Here is a 24904-nt window from a genome sequence, read left to right as displayed (position 1 = left end):
AAGTGTTTTCCCAAAGTATATGAGGAGCTGAGCAGGGATTAGACCCCAGACCCCCAGCTCACAATCCCCTGCTTTAACTGCCAGCTCAGCCTTTCCTCATTCTGGTATGGGAAAAGCAATTGGGAATAAGAAGCTATTACTGGGGCAGGCAGTCTGTGGGGGATAGAGTTACAGTTTTTGCAATAATGTATTATTTAGGACTGGGTTGCCATTTGAGATGGACTCGGGCTGCAGATTCAGAGGCACTGCTGGGATTGAATACTGAAAACCCCAGTGTGGAGAAGCATTTCAGCAGAGAAGCATTTGAGTTTGAGGTTTGGGATCTATTACTGTGGATTCCCAGAGATGTCTGTTCCAGAGGTCTACAGCACATCTTCTGCAGCACTTATCTCTTGCCCTCAATATTTATTTTACCATTCAGGAGGAGAGACAGGAGGATTTTCCCTGTCATAGCATTATGATACCTCCTCTTATTGACCAGCTCAAGCAAAATTATTTCCAGGTCTAATAGAAAGGGCAAAACTTTCTCATTAATTTTTTTTTTCCTGGCTCCCATTACATTGCTGTGTATTTGGAATGTGTGTCAAAATAGGAAAAAAAGGGATGCTGATGTGTTTTATTTAGTCTTTCATTTGAGGCTTGCTAGCTGTTTTCAAACTGAACTTAAACAGAAGGCCACAAGAGTTTAAACCTGATTAAAAGGATGCAGGAGAACATGAAATGCTGCTCTCCAGAAGCTCTCAGGCTCCCTGTTAATCTGTGCTGATGCCTTTTGAGCATCGGGGTTAAGAGACAATAAAGAACATGGGGCAAACAGGATCAAGACCAAAAAAAAGTGAATTAGTGAATTAATGAAGAAAGATCTTGAGAAAAATGTCTTTGATACCTAAAAATAACTAATAGTGTGTGTTAGTTTAAAAGCATATTTTCAATGCAGGGATAAGAGCACGCAGCAGGGAGGAAAATACAAGAGAGAGGCTGGAGTAGAGAGTGTAGAGGGTGAATTTAACTGACAATAGATCACTCGAGCCTGTGGTATCGCGTTTAGAGGGTTAAAAGGCTAAACATCTTCGTATTTAATGGAAGATGCTCCTAGAATTCTCAAAAGCAAAAGATGGAGAGAAAAATCTGCTGCCTGGGAACTTGAAAGAGCTGCACTTTTGAGCCCAGAGCCTGGAAAGCTGCAAATCTATTCAGTGGGGAGACCCAACAGATCTGTTCCTTCTCTTCAGCCCCTCAGGGGGGTTTGGGATGCTCAGGCTGATCCCAGGTGAGCTGCTCACCCTGCCCGTGTCCAGGGCACTCCAGGATTAATTCACCTGCAGTTCAGGTTTAATTTAGGAGTTTTCAGGGCCTTTCCACCTTTATTCATGGACAAACACTCTTGGCCAGCGGATGAGGAGGGACATCAGTCAAGAAAGGTTTGCTTTTCCTGACAGCACATCAGGCCAGCAGTGAGTTTACAGTGAAATATTTCGGGTTTATAATGAAATACTTTGGGTTTGTAGTGATATGCTTTCTACCACTTTGCTGAAAATTGCTCTGGGTATTAATCAGGCTGGAGTTTGCAGGCTCAGGACCAAACTGAATGATTATAATTCAGAAAACGACAGTAATGTGCTGATGGTTGTCTTTGCTAGAATTTTACCACTCAGTATTTGAATCCAAAAGTCACTTTTTTTTTCTCTCTTTTTTTTTTTTTTTTTTTTTTTTTTTGAGGGAAAGCACACTCTGTAGGTAACCTGCCCTCCCTAAAAACCAATAAATTATGTGCTTGGAGAACAAAGATCTAAGGATGCTCTATAGAAAGGAACAACATGAACAGGGCTGTACCATACATTAAAACCAGCAAAACTGCTTAAGGCAATCCAAATGCATTTTTTTATTAGCATTGTGTTGTGATGCTAAACAGAAAATGACAACTGTGAATAAGATAAAGGTCTTCATTGTGCATGAAAAATTCAAATTGTTACTTTAAGGAGCGATTTATTTTTTTTTAAACATCATAAAACATTTATGATAACATTTTACAAAATTAGGAAGGGGAGAATTGGCTTGAAATCTTCTAAATCCATTAAATTTTCATGTTGTTGTTCAAAGCAATGGTTAAAAAAGCAAGAAAAGAAAAAGGTCTAGAAGGCATGAATATAGATATTTGAATATATATTTGACAGCTTTATCTGAGAATCAGAAGTCTGGAACTTGAACTAATTTAGGGCTGAACGAAACTTTTATCTGTGGGTTGGCTGAGAATTTCTGAATGATTAATGACTGTGGCAGAGCATGAACTTTCCAGGCTGCAGAGGGAAGAAGAGGGTCATTCCCAGAAGATACTGGATGCAGTTGAGCCAGAGACAAGGCAGTGAAACCACTTTGCTAAAAGTTCAGGGAAAATCTTTGTGTCTCACGAGAAAACAGCGAATTTCTCAGGTCTAAGGGTCTTTAGGCACCTTTGCAGTAAGTTTTGCCTCTCTCTAAGCATCTGGAGCAAGAATTATGCTCCAGGGAAAGGAGAGGGAGGTGGTGACCTTGCCAAGGCCAGCAGGTCTCTGCTGCCTCATGAAGAGGCACAAAAATGAGGAGCTGAAAACCATTTTCTGGCAGCTGCTGTTATGGGCTTTGGGTGGGTGTGCACATCTCTCCCAGGGCAGGATCGGGGATTAAACCCCCAAAACACAGCAGGATAGGGGACTGCCCCAGCTGAGACATGCTGGAGATGGTTTTCGGTGAAATTAATGCGGTTTTATGCGAAAATTTGAAATAATGGGTGCAGGAGTGGAGTAAGGAGGAGCTGGCGTGCCAGGAAAACCACGTGTCTGTTGAGCACAGTGGGAATCACATCTCCCACCGTGCCAGGGGAACAGGGCCCTGACACCCCCACGTGCCCAGGGACACCAGGCACACCGTCCCTGTCCCCTCCCTGGCACTGGGAGAGCCCTCCCCACACACTCCACACCGCCAGCCTGACAAGAGCGGCAATTTGTTCCCTTCTAAAGCGGAATTAATTGTGGCACAGGAGGACTTCAAACGAGCCAGTGACTCCGACTGGAGAAGCTGGCACTTGGAAAACAAACACGAGCAGCAGCAACATCCTTGTGTGTCATGCTGCACTCGCAGAGAGACTTTTGAAATCCCGGCTCCGATCTCTGGTCGGCGGAGCCGCGGGAAAGCCGCTCGCTGCACTGCGCCGGTTAGTAATTACATTTTTCATATTTTATTTATTTCCTCAAAAGGAACAAGTAATTATTACACAATACTTTCCCCCCACACCAATTTGGAAGATTTATCAATTATAATCTAGGAGAACGGCCCCATGTTAGACTTCAAATGTGTCTCATTAAAGATATTTTTTAGGGAGAGTGGTGGAAAAACAAAGAACTGCTGTGCTGTTGTCTTTTACTTCGCTTTAATGTCGGGTTCAGAAGTAATGATGTTGGGAACAATCATTCTTCAAGCCTGTGTTTCCTTGTGTTTACTCATTAAACATGAGAACCAGGTGCTCTCACGGGGAAATGCTCATTCTAACATTGGCTTTAGAAATCAAAAGTCTCTTCACTTTCACTAACAAGCACAGCTTCGCAGGGAAGGGACTGGGAAAAGAGCAGCCAGGACCTGCTTTAAAAATGGAATATTAGTGCCCAGCCCATAGAAGCCGTCCTGATTTTGGAGAGCTCTTGATGGGAGGCATATGATTACAGGGTGTTCACAGTGCCTGATGTTTGGTCTTGGTGTTCAGAGCTTCCCAGAGAGAAAAGGGCTCCTTTAGGAGCAGTGGATGGAGGTCAGCTTGTGCTCTCATTCTCCTCTAGAGAAACCTGTCTATCCCCACTGATCAGCCAGGGCAACCAGCTCCCCTGATTGTGCAGTGAGCATCCCTGTGGAAGGCAGTTCAAGCTCTATGACATCTCCTCAGCTGTTCTGTGACCTTGGTGTAGATGTTTCATGCTGTTCTGGACTCCTCAGGTCACTCAGGAGACCTGCCCAGGCTGGTGGGTGCATCAGCAGCTGGTGGGACATGGAGGTGCAGAGGTCAGGGAGGTGCCCTGCATCAGCAGCTGGTGGGACATGGAGGTGCCCCAGGGCACATAAGGGATCATCTACTCATCCCTGTGCAAGCACATCTCCACCCCAGCTGGGACGAGCTGGCAGGATGTGATGGGGACACATCAGGGTTTGGAAGACTGAAAATCTCTTGTTTCTGGGGAAGGGTCACTCCATTTTCTTGAAGTTTCTATGGGCAGCATTCAGGAGTCCAGAGTACAGGTCCAGGCTGAGAAGCTGATCTGGCTCTGAAAGTTTCTCTGTTATCTGTGCCCACAATACTCATGATTTGGTGCCTGTATTGGCCATGAATCTTTTTTGGTCCTTCAGCAATGAAGGAATGGGAGAATTCAGGATTGAAATCCCAAGCTGTTTTTCTTCCACTGGTTTTCATGTGGGGCATGCCTGGGAATGTCCCACAGGGAACCAGAATTTCTCTGTGGTATGGATAAGGGTTGGGGGGGAGAGAAATGCTCTTCCTTTGGATGCATGCACAGAATGTGGCATGAGTGCATCTGGACAGAGGCAAAGGGAGAAGCTGTGCCAGGACCTTTCTGTGCAGAAAAACCCCATGGTATTTTCCTTGAATCCTGAAAACTTTAATATTACCAGAGACTGAAATTTAAAGAGAAATTAAATTATTTTGCTGTGGAGTAGAAAACTTCAATTTCTGCAGGAAGTGCTTTTTTTGCAGGATTTCAACCCATCCTAATTTTAGTCCCAGTTTAGTGGAGCTCAGGACTGGACCTTTATTTGCACTGATTTACAGCAGTGTCCCCCCAGCCCCGGGCTGTGAGTGGCAGAGGCAGCACCAGCCAGTACATTCATCCATTCAGGTGTCAACCTCCATTAATAATTATTCAAATTATCCAACTGCCCTAAATGGGCTTTGCTGGAGGGCTGCTCACATTCCTAGCCACTGCACAGCTCCACTTGCCAAGCCCCTGAGCCTCTGAGCCATCCCATTGATGGAGAACCTGAATCTGTGTTAAAAGCTGTGAATCTGCTTTCCTGCTTCCAGCCCACCTTCACAGAGCCGGCCGCTTAAACTTTTTACTTGTCCTGCAGGAAAGCCTGTTAGTGGGAAGATATCAAGGGGAATCTGTGTAGATCTGATTGGCAAGCTGTGTTCTTAGTTCTTGGTGCTTTTTTGAGTCGTCGTCTTTTCCCCAGCAGTGCCTTTTAATTCTGGTTTTATAGCTGACCTTGTTACTGTTGTTAGTACGGTTTTTCCCTTTCCCTTTTTTTCAGCGTAGCACTTCTGTAAATGTTTTTGTTCTTTGTTCTAGTTCACTGTCCCTTTGAGGTTCCCTCTGATGTCTAGTCAGTGGCGTGTTTTTGATAAATTCTTCCCTAGCTGGTGCATCTTCTCTCCAGGTATCAAAAATCAGGGCAATGGTTATTGAAGGGACGCTCATTAGAGCGAGCCACGATTTCAGTGCTGCTGCCTCTGCTAAGGAGTGGGTGCCTCCGAGTCAACAAATGGGCCAGCATTTAAACAAAGAAGCAGGAGAGCTGCCCTTGCAGACCCTCCGGGCAGCACCTCAGCCGAGCGCGGGGCTTTGAGCGCGGGGCTTTGATTGCCACGCGTGTGATGGGAGAGCAGCAGCCCTGCAAAGTCCCTGCCAGCCACATCCCAAAGCAGAGCTGCCTCCTCGTGCTCCCACACAGCCCAGCTGTGCTTGGATGGCCAAGGGGAAGGATTGAAAGGTGGGAAATGGCAAAAGGAGCTCTGGTTTGTACCTCTGTGCTTACAACTGCTGTGTGTGGAAAGGGTGCTGGGTTGGGCACTAGGCTGCAAAGTTCCCAAAGTCCTGCTGGCACAGCAGCCACATTCTGGCCTTGGCTTCCCCACGGGAAGCTGAGCTGGCTCTGACCCACTCCCTGGGTATCTTGACCTGAACCAAGTCCTTGGCTTCAACCTCAGCCCAACCAGACAATCTGTGCTGCAGCAGAACCCAAGTCACACACAGTTCAAAGCTGCTTCTCTATGTCTTAAGGGCTCAGTGCAAAGCTCTGCCTCCCTGGGAACCCTCTTTTTTGTCAACCTGTCCCCAGGCACCAAGAGATCACCCACTACACAAAGTATTTTTGAGCATGACGTAAGATTTGCTGCATCTTCTTGAAGTCCTCTGTGGACAGCGAGCAGAGCAGGGAGGACCAGCAGCTCCAGGTTCTTTGTGCCAGCCCAGCGGGGAGCTGGGGAATATGGGGATCCTCATAAAAGGGAAACCAGCAGTCCCACCTCTGTACTTTCCCAGCACAGGCATTTTGTCTTGGATTATTCGGGAACCTTTCTTGTGTTCTGCATGGTAAATAGGCTTTCCTTGAGTCTCTCATGTTGGAGGTTTAACGATGCAAAGGGCTTTGTTCTGGTTACATGGCAGAGAACAGCTCCAAGGTTTGTTTACACCAAAGGGCAAGGGCATAATAATCCTCTCTGTGCATCATGCAAGGGCTTGCAGCAGGAAAGGTAACGTCTAATGACCTTCATTTCTTAAATGCCTTCCAAACTCCTCCTCAGACACTAGAGGGTGAAGCTCTGCAATTCCACTGAAAAGTAAGTGACAGAGGGAAAATGAACCACAGAAAGGTCAAAGACGGTGTCTGAGCCAGGAGACTTGGCTGCTTTGATTATGTCAGCACTGCCCTATATTCTAAGAACTTTTAGGAAATTAAAGAATCTCTGAGTTGGATAAAGTTGTAAAGTTGAAGTTAAAAACAAGTTTGAGTGGCCTTTGGCAATGCCTTTTGTGCTTCTGAAATACTGCAAGATGCTGCTCCCTGACCAGGCAGGCCCCACTGGCTGTGCTGAAGATCCAGCAGAAATTCTGCTGGAGTCCAATGTGACACAGATTCCCAGGACCATCAGCAAAGCCACTCAAACAGCCTTAAAATAAACTCAAAGTTCTCTTCATGGCTTCACTTCAGAAATTGAACAGTCTGCCAAGTGCAAATGCTGGAAGTACATCCCTTAATTTAACATTAACTTCAGCTTGTTGCAACTTGATGGGCATGCTCCGAGTGCACCACTGCTTTGTTCTAACTCTAATTTGCTCATCTACACCTGCCCAGACTGCTGGTGACTTTCCCATTTGTATGCACATGTACAAGTCCTGGTGTTGAGTTGTGTCAGCAAACACTGCTCCTTGTTGCTTTAAAAAGGTTGCAAAATGCTTGTTTGGTGCCAACCAGCTTCACACAGCCAAGAATGAAATGCAAATTGGAGGTTTGGCCCATTGCTGGTGAGACTCTTCAAAGCTGGGCTCCCCTTCCTGTGATGTGAGGACTTTGAGATGGAATCCCCCCAAGCAAGAGCAGCTCTCAGAAGGGGTGCCAGCACCTGGTAAAATCAAAGCTTTGAAGATGGGCCTCCCCATTGATAGAAGTCTTTGCATAAGTATCCTCCTATCTTCTCTGATGCCTTTCCAGTGTCAGCAAACCGAGAGCTCCAAAATCAGGCGTGGGGTGGGATCCCTGTGCTGCTCCCTCACTGGAACAGCAGGTCTTGGCTTTGCTGGAGGCAACCACCCAACCACAGAGACGGGTCCCACTGACCTCCTGTCTGACTCAGGGGCTGGCAGGTGAATCCCAGCAGGTCTGCTGGGGTGGTTGGAGATGTTATCACACCCCCACTTCCCCTTCTCTCTGTCCTACCCCTGCCCACGCCTCCCCTGCGGAGCTGGAAGAGAAAAGCTGTGCTGGCACCATGACCTCTCCAGGGGAAACCCAGCAGCTCCATGGAGAGAGAGGGAGGGAGGGAGGGTTTTCTCCCAGATTCCACAGGGCTGAGCCTCTGATTGCCTGTGCCACAGGAACAGGAACATCTCGCAGGGGCAGGGCAAGGTGAGAATGGGGCCGTAGCAGCATTGAAAGCTCTTGCAGATCTCACCTGCAGAGCCCTAACAAGGAAAATTCTGCTTTTTGGATCTCCCTGAAGAAGATGATGGTGTGGCAGTTGAGGGAAATGCCATGATTTTTCTTCAATGTGTAATTGGGGCATCTTCCAGTGGAAGTTTGATGCCTTCAACCACCCTCCCCTGACTTTCTCAAAAACATAATCAATCTCTTAATCTTCTTCCCAGAACCAGCCTCTGCTCCTCTTCCTCAGGCTGTTCTTCACCAAAGCAATGCTTCTCCCACACATGGCAAGGCATTAGATGGCTCAGGAATTATTTTTTATTATTTGATTGGGAACTCTTTCGCTTCAATGTATAACCTGCTGAATTACAAGGAAAAATTCTTTTGTGCTCTAAATTCTCTCACAGAGAAGCCTTAAAGCTCTCAGTTTTCCTCATCCCCAAAAGATTTCCACTAACAAGGCATAAGAAACAGGAAGGAGTGAGGTTTCATCTCACTTTTCATCCTTTCTTCTAATCAAACACTCCCTGGCACCCTGCACTACCTGTCTTGGAGCCTGTTCTGGGATGAGGGTTGTCCTCTGGCCAGGAAGGATGGGGGTGGAAATGAAAAGAAAAACCTGCAGGCTCTCCCTGGGAAGAGGAACTGGGAGTGCAGTGGTTTGGGCACACGGGCCAGGGGAAAGGTGTTGGCTGATGAAGTGTCCTTGCAAGTCCCCTGGTGTGTGGATAAAGAGCAGGAGGAGTGTGTGTCTCCTTCTGGTCGTGTTTCTGAGGAGCCCAGCACGCTCTGGTCTCCTGAGAGTGTGGCTGATGAGACATGGGCTGCTCCTGTGCTTGTCTTTCTCCAAGTCCTTGAAGATCCATCTTTAGGATGCTTTGGGAGAGAAGTGGTTGCTTGCACTGAAACACCCAGGACAGGGTCCTGTGGGGAAAAGTCTCTCATGGGGACCATGGCTGCTCTTTGCTCTTCACAGAGGGAAGTTCAGCTGGGTTATTGTCATAATTTCAAAATGTTTCATTTCTGAGCAAGAAATCCAGTGCTTTTGTCCACCAGACCCCAAAGTGGAACACTCAGTTAAACAATAAACTGGAAATATGTTAGAACTGCATATTATGGTTTTAATGAATTATCTGTTTCAGAAGGGGGAAACAGAGGAGAATTGCTGGCATAAGTGTGGAATAAGATTTTTCAAAGGAATTACCCCAGCCAAGGCCCAGGATAAAAGTATTTTCAATAATAGCATTAGACCAAGAAGCAGCACAGCAAGAAATGCCAACTGTAGTCTCTAAATGCTTAAGCAACTTGAAATCTAAAGATGAAAAGGCACTGTACACTATTTACTCTTCTTAATGCTGAATCGTACAGACGTACATTTATATTTTATACCTCTTTGAACTGGGAAATATGTATAATTCCCACAAGAGGATAAAGTATTTTTGCACTGAAGGATTAGAGAGGTGCTGTTTAAAAGACAGTTTCAGGTACAGCTCTGAAAGGGTCTTTGACAGTAGGTCTGGCCAGTGCTCTTGTTCTTTCATTAGAGCCCAGAACTGGTGCATCACGTCTGCGTTTCGCGAGAGCGAAGGCGCTGGAGGGGAACATCAGCAGTCCGAACAGATCTTAAGCAAATTGCTGCTATTTGAAGGCAGAGCTCAGCTTCAGAATCAAGAGGCTGATAAATGTCTTTGACTGCTCCCCAGCCTTTGTGGTGGTCTCCACCAGGGTGACCCAGTGGACCTCATCCACAGCCTTTGTGAGGCGCTCCCACCGCGGCCCAGCTCCTCAAACCGCGGATGGGAAGTGCTGGCTCTTGTGGAGTGCTCCCGTTTGAACCCAAGCCGTCGCCTCCTCAGATGCATTTCTCTGCTGGGAGGTTATTAGGAGTGACAAGCCTCTGGTAATGTAATCTAGCATTTGTATAAAGCAACTGCCACGTCCTGCAGGTGACTCCTTTGTGGCCACGCTCGGAGGAACAGCGCGAGGAAGGGTTGCTCCGGCCTTTAAACTTCCTCAGCGTACACGGAGGGGAGAAAAGACAAATAAAAGCCAGGCAGTTTAGCTTGCACCATCGTTTAAGAACTTCTATCGGCTCAGCTGGAATGGCTGGGAAGGGATATTGCCCTTCTGAAACGAGGCAGAGCCTGAGTCGGTTTCATTTGATTGAATGTGTCATCAGACCAACCACGAGCCTAATAAGGCCAGAAATATTTCCTTAGGATGACGGAATCCCATTTATCTGAGGGTTTTCTCTCCCCTGACGTTGCTTGCTCTCGGGCAGGGCAGCTGAGGGGATGCCAGGCGGGCTCAGCTCCTGCCTGCCCCTCTCCACCCACGTTCCCATGGGCTCATGCTTGGCTGATTGTGGAGATAAATTCTTATTTACTGTGGACCCAGCATGTGCAGAGGGCTCTGGCCATGGGGTCGGTGCTGGTGGGTGGGAGCAGAGCTTTGCCTCCTCCAGCCAGGGATGGGGCAGTGAGTTCTAACCAGCAAATATCAGTTTGAAGCCTCCATTGTGCCAGCCCACCGTGGGGAGGGGGAGAGGAGCAGATAATGAGCTGCTGCATGATCAACCACGAGAAGAAGGTATAAAAGATATAGACCATTAGAAAAGAACAAGGCTTTAAATGCCATCTGAGATTTTAGCTGAAAAGCCCTTTATTAGGTTAAAAAAAAATCTACATTTAACAATATAGAGTACCCAGTCCTGTAGATTTCTACCGCAAACTCCTCTGAAGTAAACTACAAAGGATTGTGATGTTTCTTCTTTCAGACTTTTTTTTTTATATGAACTTTTTTTAAGGCACCGTATCCCAGTGAACTATCCTCCATTTCTTTTTCTTGCTGAAGCTGCAGATGTACATTATGCTAGTGTGAAAAAAAGCTAATTAAACTGCATAGACTCTGCAGGAGGCAGAGAAGGCCTGCAGTGCACGGGGGATGATTGATTTGGACTGTCACACAGCTCTGCTGGGTGTCATAACTTAGTGACAAATAAAGGATTACAGTGTCCCAGAGTAACTCTCTCCCTTTTATTGTTCACCAGACATCAAAGCACAAAAGCATATTAGCATTTTTAATAAGTAGTTAGGTCAGTCGTGGCTTACAGTTTGGAATTACTTTCTGTAAAACTAAATATAAAATGAAAGAAAACCCAAACTTATTGGTAGATTAAAAAATATAATACCCACAAGGCAGGAGCAATTCTTCCATTGCTTTCGATCAGGAGTGCATTATTTGTCTAAAACATGTGAGGAATGCCAGCTCCTAGCCCATTGTCTAAAAGCAAGATTTCTAGCTATAAAAATAATATTAAGAAGTTGAAAACATTTTATCAGAAAAGCAATTACTGAACTTCTAGCATTGGAGACCCGTGTGTTTCTATATTTGTGCATTTTCATGGGGAGCTTATTGTTTTCTGCTTACAATTAACAGTATAAAATGACTTTATTTTTAAAAATCACCTTATCTCTAATGTACATGTATCCCTGGAAATAAGATTGGGGGTACCTTGTATTTTTAAGAAAACATAATGTAATAATAATAATTTGAGGGTGTTTACTTTGAATAAACAGAAGTTAGATATGAAAATATGAACTGGGATGGAATAATGAGGCTGGTGTTTTTATCAGGATATAATTAGCTGGGCATAATTGCTAACCTTTCCATTTGGAATGGGCAGAGCTTTTTTGGATGGGGGCAAAATAGCACAGGCAGGATAAATCTGTGGGAATGCTGGGCTGGTCCCTGGGCACTCGCTGTGTTCACACTCAGCCCGTGCAAACCCACAGCAGCAGCTGGGAAATGTCCCCTCCTCAATGCAGATGCCCCAAGTGACTCTGAGATGTTTATCAACACCACACGGGGTTTGAGCTAAACCTTTATACGGGAGGATTTGGCTGGAAACTCTGTGCTCTGCGGTGGCACTGATCAGAACCAGGGACTGAGGGAGAGGTGAGGCTGGGGCGCTCCAGAGCTGCTGCTCCATCCATGCCCGTGGCAGGCTGAGATTCCCATCCTCCCTGGGAAAAGAGAGGCTGCACCGAAGCTGCAAACTCCCCTCTCCTCTGCTCCCCTCTCTATGGCTTGAAAGTCACCCAAACATTACCCACGTGTGAGGTGCAGCGCTAAAATCAGTTAATTCACCCCAAAGCACCTCACGTTTGACACATTTTTGGGTGGCCCGTGTCACTGTTATCAGTTGCTATCCCAGCACTGTCATTAGCAGGGTGCTGTTATCGCTTGTGCTGCTCTTCGGGGGATTAACCCTTTGCTGACCGGCTTCCTTTATCTCGGTGTTCCTTCATCCTGTCGCTGCTACTCCACGCCTCGTTGGAGAAGGGTCCAGCTCTAAGAGCACCACGGATGGTTCTGGTGGCTGGAGCCCCGTTTTCTCCACCTACCCTGCAAGACAGGGGAGGGACTCAACAGTTTCTTCTGCATTTTGTGGGGAAATGCCACTTTCCAATGGGACACTTGGCTCAGCTCATGTTGGGTGTGTCCCCTTCTCTCATCACCACCAAGAGCCAACGGTGCCACCAGACTCCAACAATAGGACAGCTTCATTTTCCTCTATGGACAGCAACCTGTCCTGGGGAAACGTGCATTACTCCCAGTTCCCTCTTAAATTCCAGATTTCCTTGCCCCTTTCTTCCTTTTCTGCAGCAGTACTGACTGCATGCCTGCCCCGCTAGGACAGACAGACTTCCCTCTGTCAAGAGCAATGGATGCTGGAATGGAAAGCTGCATTGGGAAAGAATAATGTGTATTTTTAATTTTATATTATATATATATTCCAGGAGCTGAAAATGGGGAAGAGAGCTCTGTGGAGCTCCAGGAAATATTCCATGGATCATCAGTGGTGCAAGACCACATTTGGGGAGATACTGAAATAGGTCATGACAGCTGTAAAGCAGATGCAGTTTTCTTATTATCCCTGGAAAGGTGTTACCTCCTTTTTTTACAACTATCCTTTTAATACCTCTTAAATGAAAGCTTCATTTGCTTGGTATGAAATTACCTTTAAAAAATAATCAAAGAACTTCATTTTTCTTTACAAGAAAAAAACTTGGCACTTGGATACCTGTGTGACAGACACCTTATAAATACATGTGAGGAATAAAAAAAGATTATAGGAAATCATTCATTCTCAGAGAAAAGAAACCGTTTCTCACTTAAGATTGAATAATATTATTAAATATCATTTTGTGCCTACAAAAATTCATTTAAGATAGAGTGGAGACATCCAAGGACAGAACAGTATTTACCCATCTGTAGGTAACAAAACACTGAAACACAGTGCAGGAATTTTTGATGGTGGAATTTGTGGAATTTCCACCTAAACTTAATTTCCTTTCTTTGATTAAAATAAAACCTTCTGTTTAATGTAGTACTATCTAGTAAATCCAAACTCACCATTCTTCAGGGCATTTAAACCCATATCCAGAGCTGAATTTTGTGGTGAGGATGCACCACCTGTGTCTGTGTGAGCTGGTCCCAACGAGTCTTGAATATTGTGCATTCTTGGGGCTACAAGGACGTGATGGAAGACTCTGTCCTCATGTTACAGACAAGCTGTAAATCTCAACAGGACACAGGATCTGAATGCAGGAGACTCTTAATCTTGGCAGGAGTCAGCAACTCCCCTCTGTACTCACACTACAAAGGCAATTTGCATGAGGATCCTTGCAAACTCTGTTCCTCAGGATCTTACTTTTTGTGGTGATTTCCTCCTTTCCTGAAAAAAGAGAGAACAATATGAACTAATTTATTTTCTGTTGGACATATCAGCATCATTTCCTACCTGCTCTGCACTTTCCAGTTATTTTTCTGGACCTTTCTGGGATCCGGGAGTCTCTTCCTGCTTTTGAATCCTGTACATTCACTCATTCTTGTAATTTGGGAGGCTCCTGCATATTTGAAAGCGATGGCTTCATTTGTTTTTCCAAGCTCTTACTGAATCACTTGTTGGTGTTCAAGTGACATTCCAAGCAGCAGATTAATGAAAGCGCCTTTCTTCTTTGTACAAGTTGTATTACGTCAGAAATTTCTCCACACGCACACCAGTTCCAGTTATCTGATTGATACACTTAGACATCACGCATGAAATATGCTTTTGTTCACGTATTTGTGTCTATAAACTGAAAAGGAGCCTTTATTCTGGAGGAAGAGTCCTGCAGCTCGGCGCTGAACTGCACAGCTCCATCAGCAGTTGAGCTGGACTCTGGCCAAAACCCAGCCTTATCTCTTCCAGCAACATCGGTGCAAGGAACCATGAGAGGTGAGTTTGGAAAGATCCTTTCGGGGGGAAAAAAAAGAAAGAAACGAAGAAACAAAAACCCCAGACAAAGTCATGATGTCACTTCAAATCCACGGCTGGGAGATTCCGGCTGGTGTTCTTCGCCCCGCTCTCGGCTGTGGGGTCCTCGTGGTGCAAAGGGCAGAGTTTGTCTGACCCTAAGAATCATTATCAGAGGGCATGGCCCTCAGGGCTCCATGCTCCATGTGCTGCACGGTGTGGAAAGGCTGGGGGCAGCTGGGAAGGCAGCCAGTGCAAAAAAGCTCCCGTGGGGCCTCCCCTCTCAGAGGTGACACATAACCACATCCCAGGCCAGCTGGGGCTGGTGTCCTCTGCTCCTGGAATTGCTTGGTGAGGGGATGAAGGTGAGGATGAGGGTTGGCAGGGGATGTTGGTCCCACAGGAGCCTCAGCTGGGTGAGGGAACCATTGGGCTTGGGCCCAAAGCCCTCCTGGCCCATAGGCAGGGCGTGACAGGCAGAGGAGAAACTGGTGGAGAGCAGGTAGAGAACAAATCCCCGTGCTCGGGTTCCATGAGGGAGCCTGAGAGGAAAACCATGCCCAGGGAAGCTGTGGCTGCCCCATCCCTGGAAGTGTCCCAGGCCAGGCTGAATGGGGCTTGGAGCAGCCTGGGATAGTGGAAGGTGTCCCAAGGCAGGGAGGTGGAACTGGACGAGCTTTAAGGTCTTGTCTCTGTTCACCTGCAGATCTGTGTGAGGCTGTGGGAAGAGCCAGCAGCTCATTGAAAATGAGCCCATCTGCAAATAAATTGTCCCACAGCACCCTGGGAGAGGCTCAGGGGCTGCCATTCATGACAGGCCGAGTCACAGGGCCCAGGATGTCACCTTGTGGTCACATTTATGGCTTGGTGTCCCCGGGCTGCCAATGTCCTTCCTGCTGAAACCAGCTGGGACCAGGAGCCTTCGACCTCAATGACACTGGTCTGAGGGCAAAATGTGGCCTCAGGGTGCTGTTTGCCTCACTTGTTTTGTCCCAGGTGTGGATATCCAGGAGAGTTTGGACAAGGAGCTGAGGTGGGTTTTCTTTCCACGCTGCAGGAGGCAGGTGGAGCTGGTGGTCACTTGGACCAGACAAAACACTGCGAAGCAACTTTTAGTTCTGTGAAAGCCAGGAGTGTTCAAATCATGACTTGTCCCACCAACATCTGGAGGAGTTTTTGTGCTGGCCTGGGCCTGGCATTTGTAATTTTCAACCCCATCCCAGGACTTTGACTTCCTCTTTGAAAAACACCCAAGACCTGCTCAGAGAGCCCATTTGCTAAAGGATTTCCATAATCCATGAGCCATTAACAACCTCACACAAAGCAGGACCTTAACAGGCAGGCCTGGCACAGAAGCCGAAACCCAGAGGGGCTTAATTTCTCTCCTGTCCTTCCCCAAAGTGGGCCACAGTTAATGCCAAAAGGGGTTTATGCTATTACTGCAAGAGCTCTTGGATCAAGCATTTCACTCACAAGCTTCCTATTTACTTCACTGCTTTAACACTCTGCTGATTTAAGCACATGAAGCTCTGGAAGGAAGCAGCAGCATTTGCAAAAAAAAAAAAAATTAAAAAAGATACTTTTATAGAAATATTTGTGCATCCTGTGCAATTGCAAAGCTTCACAATGGCCAAGAGGAGAAGCAAAGCCCAAAGTAATTTAGTAATTTTTAACCAGACACTCAAAAATATGTGGGGGGAAGCAAAGTTATGGCAGGTCTGTGCAAATGCCTAAGTGTGGTATATATATATATACATTACTGTATATGAAGGGGTAACATGGACTTAGGGGTGTTTTGGGGAGCACAGAACGGTTTTCATGCTTGTGCAACAGCAGAGCAGCTCCCCCCACACACACTTGTCCTTTTTTTCAGCTGAGAGACAAATGAGCTAAAATGACAGAGACAGAATGGAAAAAATAAGCAGACTTGGATCTGGACTAAATGTACTCACAGGATAGAATGTTAATTTTACCCAGATTTGGTTTCACTTGGGGAAAAAGAAATAGCATTTAGTTTCCCATAGCTGTCTGCATCATGTATAAATGTGGCACTTGCCAGTGTCACCAGAGCAGTGACAGGAATGGCCAGGTTGGATTTTTCTGCACTAATTCCCTTCCACTGGAGACATTTCCTATCAGCACCTGGCCTCTCCAAGCACTTGTGCTGCAGTAGCATCAGGGGTGAGGCTGGGAGCCTTCACTCCAAGTTCTCTTGCTCTGGTTGGCTTGAATCAAACCTTAATTAAATTGGGAGTGTTTTTTTATTTAATTAAGAATATTGAATCACTTAATAAGACACTTAAGTGTTACACAAAGTTAACTGTGAAGAGTTTGATGCTGCAGTTCCTGCTTTAGCTGACTCCTGATTGGATGAAGATTCCCAGCCATCCAAAAGGCTCAGGTAATTAGCATTTGATTGGGTCATAAGCTATTTTTAACTAACCACCCCTTAACAGTGTGCTGCCTACTCCTGTAGAAATGAAATATTTCAAATATACTTTTGAGAAAAACATGGAAATTCTCCCTTAAATAAAAGCAAGTTAAGGAAAAGTTATAGTAGGAAAATAATTGGCAATATGATTTTTTAAAAATTGACTTAATTTAATAAAAATCAGCAAATACCTGTGTCATTGGTGAGTTCAAAGCAGGGCCTGTTTCTGGTGCAAGTGTCAGGGGTGTTGTGGATGGGGGAAATACTTGAGGAAGTGTTGGGCTGTGGAAAAAGGGGCTGTGGAAAATGGGATTGTGAGCAGTGCTGGTGGCCAGCTAATAGGGCTGGTGTCCCTTTGGAGTATGACCCAGTACAGCTTCCTGTGGGGAAGCTGGGGGTGGCTGTTCTGCAGTGTGAAGGTGTCCAGGGACACCCAGGGACACCCAGGGACACCCAGGGACACCCAGGGACATCCACTGTTCTGCCTCATGCCCAACTCCTCCTCTGGGCAGAGCAGAGCTGAGCCTGGGACTAAGAACCGGGGACCAAAATCCAGGAAATCCAAGGTTTTTGGGGAATCCGGAAGGGGATATTGGATCACACACAATCAACCATGTCTGGGTGACAGCAGAGAGTGGATAAGGAAGGGAAAAATCACCTTGTCTGTAAGATCCTGCTGTCCTTTACCTCTGTGGCATCCTCTGGTTTGGTCTAAAGGAGCATTTGCAGCGAAGGAAGTGTAATTTCTGTTTGCCTTGCACACAGAAAGGCCTCATCACAACACCAGGGGATGTCCAAAGGGGGCCTGACCTCCCCTCATAGCACAAACATTAAAATATTCTGCTGCAGGATCACAGTGACATCTGAAACTTCCCTTCATTTTCTTCCCCCTCCTTTTTTCTCATCTCTTTGGGTCCTTTGGCCCATATGTTGCTAATTTTCTGTCTTTTCAAAGCACTCTGTTTCATTTAAAGTCAGAATACATTCTATTCATCACCATGAATTCTAGGGAAAAAAGAGATCTCGAAGGTCAGTGTTCCCCTTAATGTATAAAATAAATGAGCAAAGCACTGGGTTTTTTTTCCTTTAGCTTATTACTTTTCTTAATCTACTTTTTAGGTCTACTGTGGGAGATCACAGGAGGGACTTAAGCAGTTGCTCTTAGAAAGGATTCTTACATATTCTTGCAAGAAAGGAGTCCTTCAAAACTGCAAGTCTTTGTAGTTGGATCTGCTGAGCCAGACTTCAACCAAGCTAGTTACTGGTCAGTGAGCTGGGGTGCCACTGCAGTGACATCCACAAGTACCCAGAGGACTTCACTCCCCAGGAGCTCACTTTCACTTGCTGTCCATCAAGTTTTCCCAGGAAAAAAAAAAAATTCCTTCTTCTTTGCTAAGGTATTGCACCTACACCCTGAAATCCGTGCAAGGGAGAATAATGAGGGAGAACTGTGGCATTCGGATTTTTGCAGTAATAGTTCAGGAGACCTTACCAAGAGGCAAGTTAAACTGTTAAAATTACTCAAACCCAAGAAAAGCACGTAAGATGATCTGCTTGTTTAAATTCTGTTGTTGCAGAGGGTGGGTCCTTGGTAGAAAGAACCCAGAATTTCTTCAGGGGTTGAAATTCTAGAAGGCTTTGCAGCAGATCATGGTGCAGCCTGCAAAGAGTTAATGGCATCCTTGTCCCACTGTTTTCTTGCTTCTCTACAATTGGCAGTGACAAGAGCTGGTCTGTCCCCAGCTGTGACAGTGACAGCAGCCCTGGGCCAGCCCACACCAGCCCTTGCAGGCTGCAGTGACCCAGGAGGAGCAGCCAAACCCAAAGTCAACTCCAGAGCCAGCTGAACCTTTCTTTACAAAACCTCAGACCACATCAAAGTGCCTGGATTTGTGTTCTCTTATGAACTGGGGGTTTGGGCCAAGTTAGTTAAAATGTTCACCAGGACTCAGATCTTTGGAGTGAATCTGGGCCTGAGAACTGAACTAACCCTGGTTTGGAGTTCAAAGCAGCTGGGAGGTGAGTCTGGAGTGGGACCATGGCTGGATTTCTCCCATTCCCGTTGCTGTCCCACACTGTGGATGGCCTTGCTTGGCAACCGAAATCACCCCAAAAATTTTGCTGCTGCTCATTTTCTCATCCACTTGGCCAGAGTTGGTCCAGCTGAAGCTGCAACCTCTTCCTCGGGCTTTGGTGGGTGCAGTGCATGAGATTTTCTGTGCACCTTCCCACCTTAACCCCATGAGGGCAGAGCCTTGTTCAGAGCACTTGCAGGGTGACTCGACCAGGAAATAATCCCAGGAAAGTTCCCTTCAGTGCTGCAAGATGCCTACTCTCATCTGGCAGTACTTCAGAGCTGGCACTTCATCAGTAGATGAACAAAGCCAAGTAATGCAGTACAAGTAAAATTATTACAATCTGGGGTGTTTCCAAAACAAGAGTCTGACCAGAAAAGAAAAAAAAAAAAAGAAAAAAGGAAGAAGAAAAGAAAAGATGGAAGGAGCAGGCAGGGAGGGGCTTTAGCAGCTGATAGCTTTGAGCTGTAAATTTGGTATAAATAACATTTCTGCCTGCTTTGAACAAGTGCAGGAGTTGCATATCTGTAAGTGAAAGTTTCTTGCTTTGCAGGATGGCTCCATCAATCTGAATTACGTGTTCAGTGGGAACCAGAAATAATGCTACTGAGGAAATCTCAGCCTAAAACCAGTCAGCAGCAGGCAGCTGTTCTGGGATGCCTTTTCACCACGGGGCTATTTGATCTCCCTTGAGGTTGATCTGAGCCCTGCAGACGGGTAATGGGTTCTTTTTGAACAGCAGACCCACAACATTTCTGCATCTGCAATGGAAAACGCTGTGGCAATGAAAGGAAACGGGGTCTTTTAGGTCTTGTTTCTGGCTCTACCACTAATTTGTGCATGACCTTGGGCAAGTCAAAAAGCATCCCTGACCTCAGTTTACCTAGTGAGAAAATGGGAGTGGTAACACTTTGCAGCCTCTGAGGTTTTTCATGCAGTTCCCTCAGCCTGCTGAGACGAGTCATGGCTCTGCCCATCCACAGGCAGCCTCCTTCCTGATCCCAAAAATCCTCTCCATACACACCGAGGGTGCCCAGAACTCAGTGCTGGAGAGAGTTATAACCCACTCCTGACCCCAGAGCATTTCCAGGCAAGCATGAGCTGGGCTAATCCATCAGGATACCACTCACTGGTCACCTGATGCTTTCCTTGAGATTCACTCCTTGTTTTCAACCAAGAAACAAAATTGCTCTTAGAAAAGGACACACATTTTAAGCCTGACTTTTCCATCGCGTGTCACATTTGATTTGCACACAATTAATTTAACACCCAGCTGGTGGTAAAATTATGTGCTTCCTGAGCATTATGTTTTTAAAATTGCTTTCTTAATGCTTTCTGCTCTATCAGGGCTGTCCTGCTGAGGAAAGGGCTAATATCTTCCCCCAAATTCAACTCTTCTCTCAGCACTGCGGTACAACCAAGAACAATATCCCTGTTGTAAAGGTGACTTTTTATCAAAGGTACCCAACAGGCTCTCTGGAATTCCTGCAAATCTTCCATGTCAGGAGATGTTTCAGATCCACAGCTGCTGGGTTCATTAGACCTTGCCTGGTGCTCATTTAATGGGGACAGTACCCATGGAGCACCTTCCCAGCCCCTTTCCAGCAGGATTTTGACATCCAGCTTAGCATGGACTTGCTGCTCTCTGAAATGGAGATGGGATTCTGGCTCTGGGAGCTGTGAAACCAAACAGGCAGCAAAATTTGTAGCAAGTTACAACAATTTTCTTAACCTGCAAGGCAGGGAGGGAGGGAGGGAGGGAGAGAAGAACCCTACATGAGACATCCCATGTCTGATCATACTCCACACATCCACGGCTATTGAAACTCTCTGATTCCCCTGTTTGATATTTAGCTGCAACATCCCATTTGTTCCAAGCAGATATGTAAAGTCTCCTTGGTATTCAGGTTCATTTAAAGATTTACATTTTCTATTTCCTTGCTCTTTTTCTGACGATGTACATAAAACAGAATTGTAAATGTTTAGGAAAATCAAAGCTATTCTTAGATGCTTGCAATTCCACTAAGTTTGTATTCTCTAATTTGCGCCATGAAAGGAAAAGGAAATCTGGGAGAGGAGCTTGTAGTTTGCTTTTTGAGCTTTTCTTCACTGCATTTCCATTGAAACTTGGGGCTCAGAGTTATGTTTCTCAAGGCGCTTTGAAAGTTTCCTCAGTAACCCTTTGCTCCAAAGGATGTGGCTGCAGCCACCTCTCCTACCTTTCCAGAGGGCTGTAGTGAGGAGTTTTAAAATTAATCACAACAGAACCAGCTCTGGGAGATGTCCTGAAGCTCAGCTAAACTCCCCTACCCTGGAAAAACTGGTGATAGGTGAGTAAATTCTGCCCAACTGCTTTTTTACATAAATGCTGTGGTTTCCACGGTTTGTGGCTGGAGTGGAATTGGTTCTTAATCTCATGAGCCAAAATGCCAGTCCATCTCTTCCCAGAGCCTGGGCCAGCCCCACTGGTGCTCCCAGATGCAGAGTTCACCCCTGTGGATGAATGTCAGAGGTTGTAAACTACCACGGGGAAGAAGCGGTTTCAGATTAGGATCTCTGGAAGAAAATCTTTCCCCGGGTAAATCCAAGCTAGATGAAATCTGCCCTTCTTTTTACTTCTTTCCACACAGTCAACACCTTGAGAAAGTTCAGCCCCACGATGCCAGCTGGGAAGGGAAATGCTGAACAAAATTCCCAACCAGCAGAACAAGAATTTTCAAAGGAGTGAGAGTAGCATTCCCTGAAGTGCAGCTCCAGCACTGCTTGTGGGTCTCTGCTTCTAAAAGTGAAATTAAAAAAAAAAATTAAATAAGTAGGGTTCTTACTTCACCCTTTGCCCAGGTTTGCAGCTCTGTGGGAAAGGTGGGTTTATCTAAACTAAAGTGTTGCAGTCACTGCGTGGCTTGGTGAACTCCACTCTCTAGAGTGAAATTCAGGAAAATCAGGCCCTCTCTCCTGCTCTGCCACCTGTCTGATGCAGAAACTAAATGCTTTCCTCCCGACACGTGCAGTAATGGGAATTTCTCATCCAGAGAAAATTCTCATATCTAAAATATTCCTCTGAATTAGAAAAACAAAAGTAAAAATAAAACCAGATATGTGGGATTTTCCACTAATGGAAATTATCATTGTTGGAGAATGTGAAGGAGAACTTTTCTCCACACCCAATGTTCAGATGTGCCCCCCTGTCCTTCCCAGCTCCAGGGACCAGTGAGATCTCCTGGCTGTGGCTGGGGATGGTCAGCAAGTCTGGATCCCTAAGGGACCTTCCCTGAAGCTACTGATGGAAAACATCTGATAAAAATTTGCAGTAACAGATTGTTTCTGGTGAAGGTTTTTTTGATTCTCTTCTTAAACCACAAAAGTGCTACCGACTGGCATGGGGAGTACACGTACGGAGGGCAAACACGTGTCTGCTGTGGGCACCCACCAGCTCTGCTCAGCGAAGGGTTTGTGACTGTCCCTTGGCCAAAAACGTGAATGTCCCCTCCAGCCCAGCTGGCCAAAGGGCAGACGTTCAGCACATCTGGGTGAGGTTAGAGGAATTTGGCCTGGTGTTTTACCTCTGCAAGTAAGCGCTGGAGGAATGCTCTGCACATATGAACTATCTCATACTCACCAAACCACTTATTAGTTTCAGGCACTGGCCCCTGTGTTATTATGGCCTTGATAACTTTATTAAATTCAGCCCCAGCTTATTCATCTCGCAGAATGGCCTTAACTATTTGTAGATATTTTAAAGTAGCCATCCTTGCATCGTGATCGCTTCCAGACCTCGCTGAGAGACACGCATGTGTTTGAAATGCCTGCTTTCCTTCTCCATTTCACCATAAAGTAGCCAATTTAATTTTGCACAATACCATTTGATAACAACCATGTGTGTGTGTCTTCAGCGTTTATGTACTTCAGAGAAGGTACTGCTTGGTCAGTGTGAGATAATTTCACAAAGGAAAACGGAACCAGATGTTCCTCCTTTTGACTTGGCTTCTCCCTCTGCCTATCTTGTTTCCAATGTCAATCTCCACGCAGGTTTTCCATTACCTTGGGAAGGGGATATCTTTACACTTTGTGTTTTCATTACCGACCTGCCTGACAAAGTGTTGGAGTAGCTGAGGTAGGTGATTATCAGCTTAGCACCTCTGAGATCATTATCAAACCTTAACGATGCTCAGGAGACAAACAAAGGCAGAGGTGTGCTGGGTGGGTTTCCAGAGCAGCTCCAAAGGGAAAGGTCACCTTTTGCGCCAAATCTCGTGGGTACTCTCTGGATGCTTGGGATACAACATTGAACATGCCAGGGAGGAGTGAAGGGCACCATCAGCTCCAGGAAATCAGCAAGAAAATTTTCAGTTGAGATGTCCTCACCCAGGTGCTGGAACATAGCCATAGTTATCTGGTGATGACTTCCTGCTGTTCATGGACCTCCTGCCCAGCTGGAAGCGTCCAGGTGAATGTGGCAGCACCTGGGTGTGCTACCTGGATGTCAGGAAAGTGAAGGGGAGTTTCCTCAAAGCTGTAAAGTGGAAGGATGGGGAGTACGGAGGGATTTGCTGATGGAAGGAGCTAAGCTGTGTAAAATACAGCTGGGAAGGGGACATCCCTCACAGGATCTGGAGAGAACACAGAACTTGGGAGAGCAGCCAGAGAATTGCTGGAGATCAGGAAAGCCCACAGTCACTGAGGCCACCGGTGGAGAGCAGGTGACATTCTAGAATCACCATGACTGTCAGGCCAAGAGGGGGCCATCAGCGACTGCAGCATCCTCTTCCTCACCCCACCAAACAAGGCACACTGGGGCTCACCCGCCCAGCCACCAGGGCTGAACCTGATGGTGGGTTCAGAAGTGCCAGCTGTGGTCCAGCTGTGGGATTCCAGAGGGTCAGGCCGTGCCAGGTGGATCCCATGGACACGTTGCTCTGGACCAGTCTGATTTACAGTGCTCACTGCAGGTGGCTCAGGCAGCAGAGCTGGGCTTCCTCACTGTCCACCCTGGCTGTGGACAAACCTGCACTCTGAGGAGAGGAAGGAGCTGGTTATCTGCTTTGTTATCAGCACTGGTCTGCCAACGACCCATCCTGTGGCCAAAAAGCTGCTGGGGGAGAGGATGGAATGACAGCAGAGCCCCGGGATCAGGAGCTGCCCAGCAGTGCCACTGCCAGGCTGTAAAGCTCTGAGCCGCCTCATTTACAGGTGCTTTTACCTTGGCACTGGCTGTTATTAAGCTCCATTATGAGAACAACACTTTGTGATCCTCCCTGACTCACGGTCTTGTGACATCCTGGCAGGGAGAGCCCTTGGCTCCCGTGCTGGGGAGGCTCTTGGAAGGAGCCGCTATTGCAGGGAGAGTCTGGCCTGCATCACAGCTGCCTCTTGGGCCACTTGAGCCAGGCAGGGATGGATTCTTCTGCCTTGGACCCATGGAGACCTGTGGATGGTTCCAAGGACAGCAGCAGGGGGATGTCAAGGACCTCCAAGAAAGACCAATCCCTTTGGCTTTGAGGACACCACACAATTTCTGCTCGTTGCCTTTCTTCGCTCCTTTTTATTTGGGTTAGAATATGAGCTCAGCGTGAGCCTTGCATGTATTTGAGTTAAATCATCCCAAATTTGTGGAAAACCTTATGCAGGCATGAGCTGATCTCATGAGTCATGCTCATTGCCGTGAATGCTCCATGGCATATGGTAAAGCACTGGAATGGGACACATTCCCCAAGCAGCTGGCTGGAGTCGTGCAAATCCTGTTACTGGCTGGCACGAAGACCAATGAGCAAAGGTCCTGCAGAAAGAAGTCCTGATAATCACCATTTCTTAGGGACTAATCCTAAATGCCTCCGCTCCCTGTCACTGCTTGCGGTAATAACAGCAGGTGCCCATGCAGAAATCCTTTCCCAGTACCTCCTTCATGTCTTTGCTTTCCAAGAGGGAAGTTGAAAGCCTTTCTGACAAGGATACAGAAAAAACACTATCAATTTTTTAAAAGTCTTTTTCTCTTGAATTGTCAACTGTTTGTGATTTTCTTTTTTTTTTTTTCTTTTTTTTCTTTGCAGCTGTTAAAAAAGTAATTTTGTCACTCAATGCACTTTCAATTCAGTAAATTGTAGAAGGCAATTGCACTGAAGGCCTAGCTGGAAGGAAGGAGAGATATTTGCCTAATACATGCTTAACTGGCAATCATCTTGGCAGCGTCTTAGCCGT

The sequence above is a fragment of the Passer montanus genome, unplaced genomic scaffold, assembly GCF_014805655.1.
Source record: "Passer montanus isolate IOZ18808 unplaced genomic scaffold, ASM1480565v1 scaffold35, whole genome shotgun sequence".
Taxonomy (NCBI): Eukaryota; Metazoa; Chordata; class Aves; order Passeriformes; family Passeridae; genus Passer; species Passer montanus.
Note: the sequence above shows the minus strand (reverse complement) of the source record.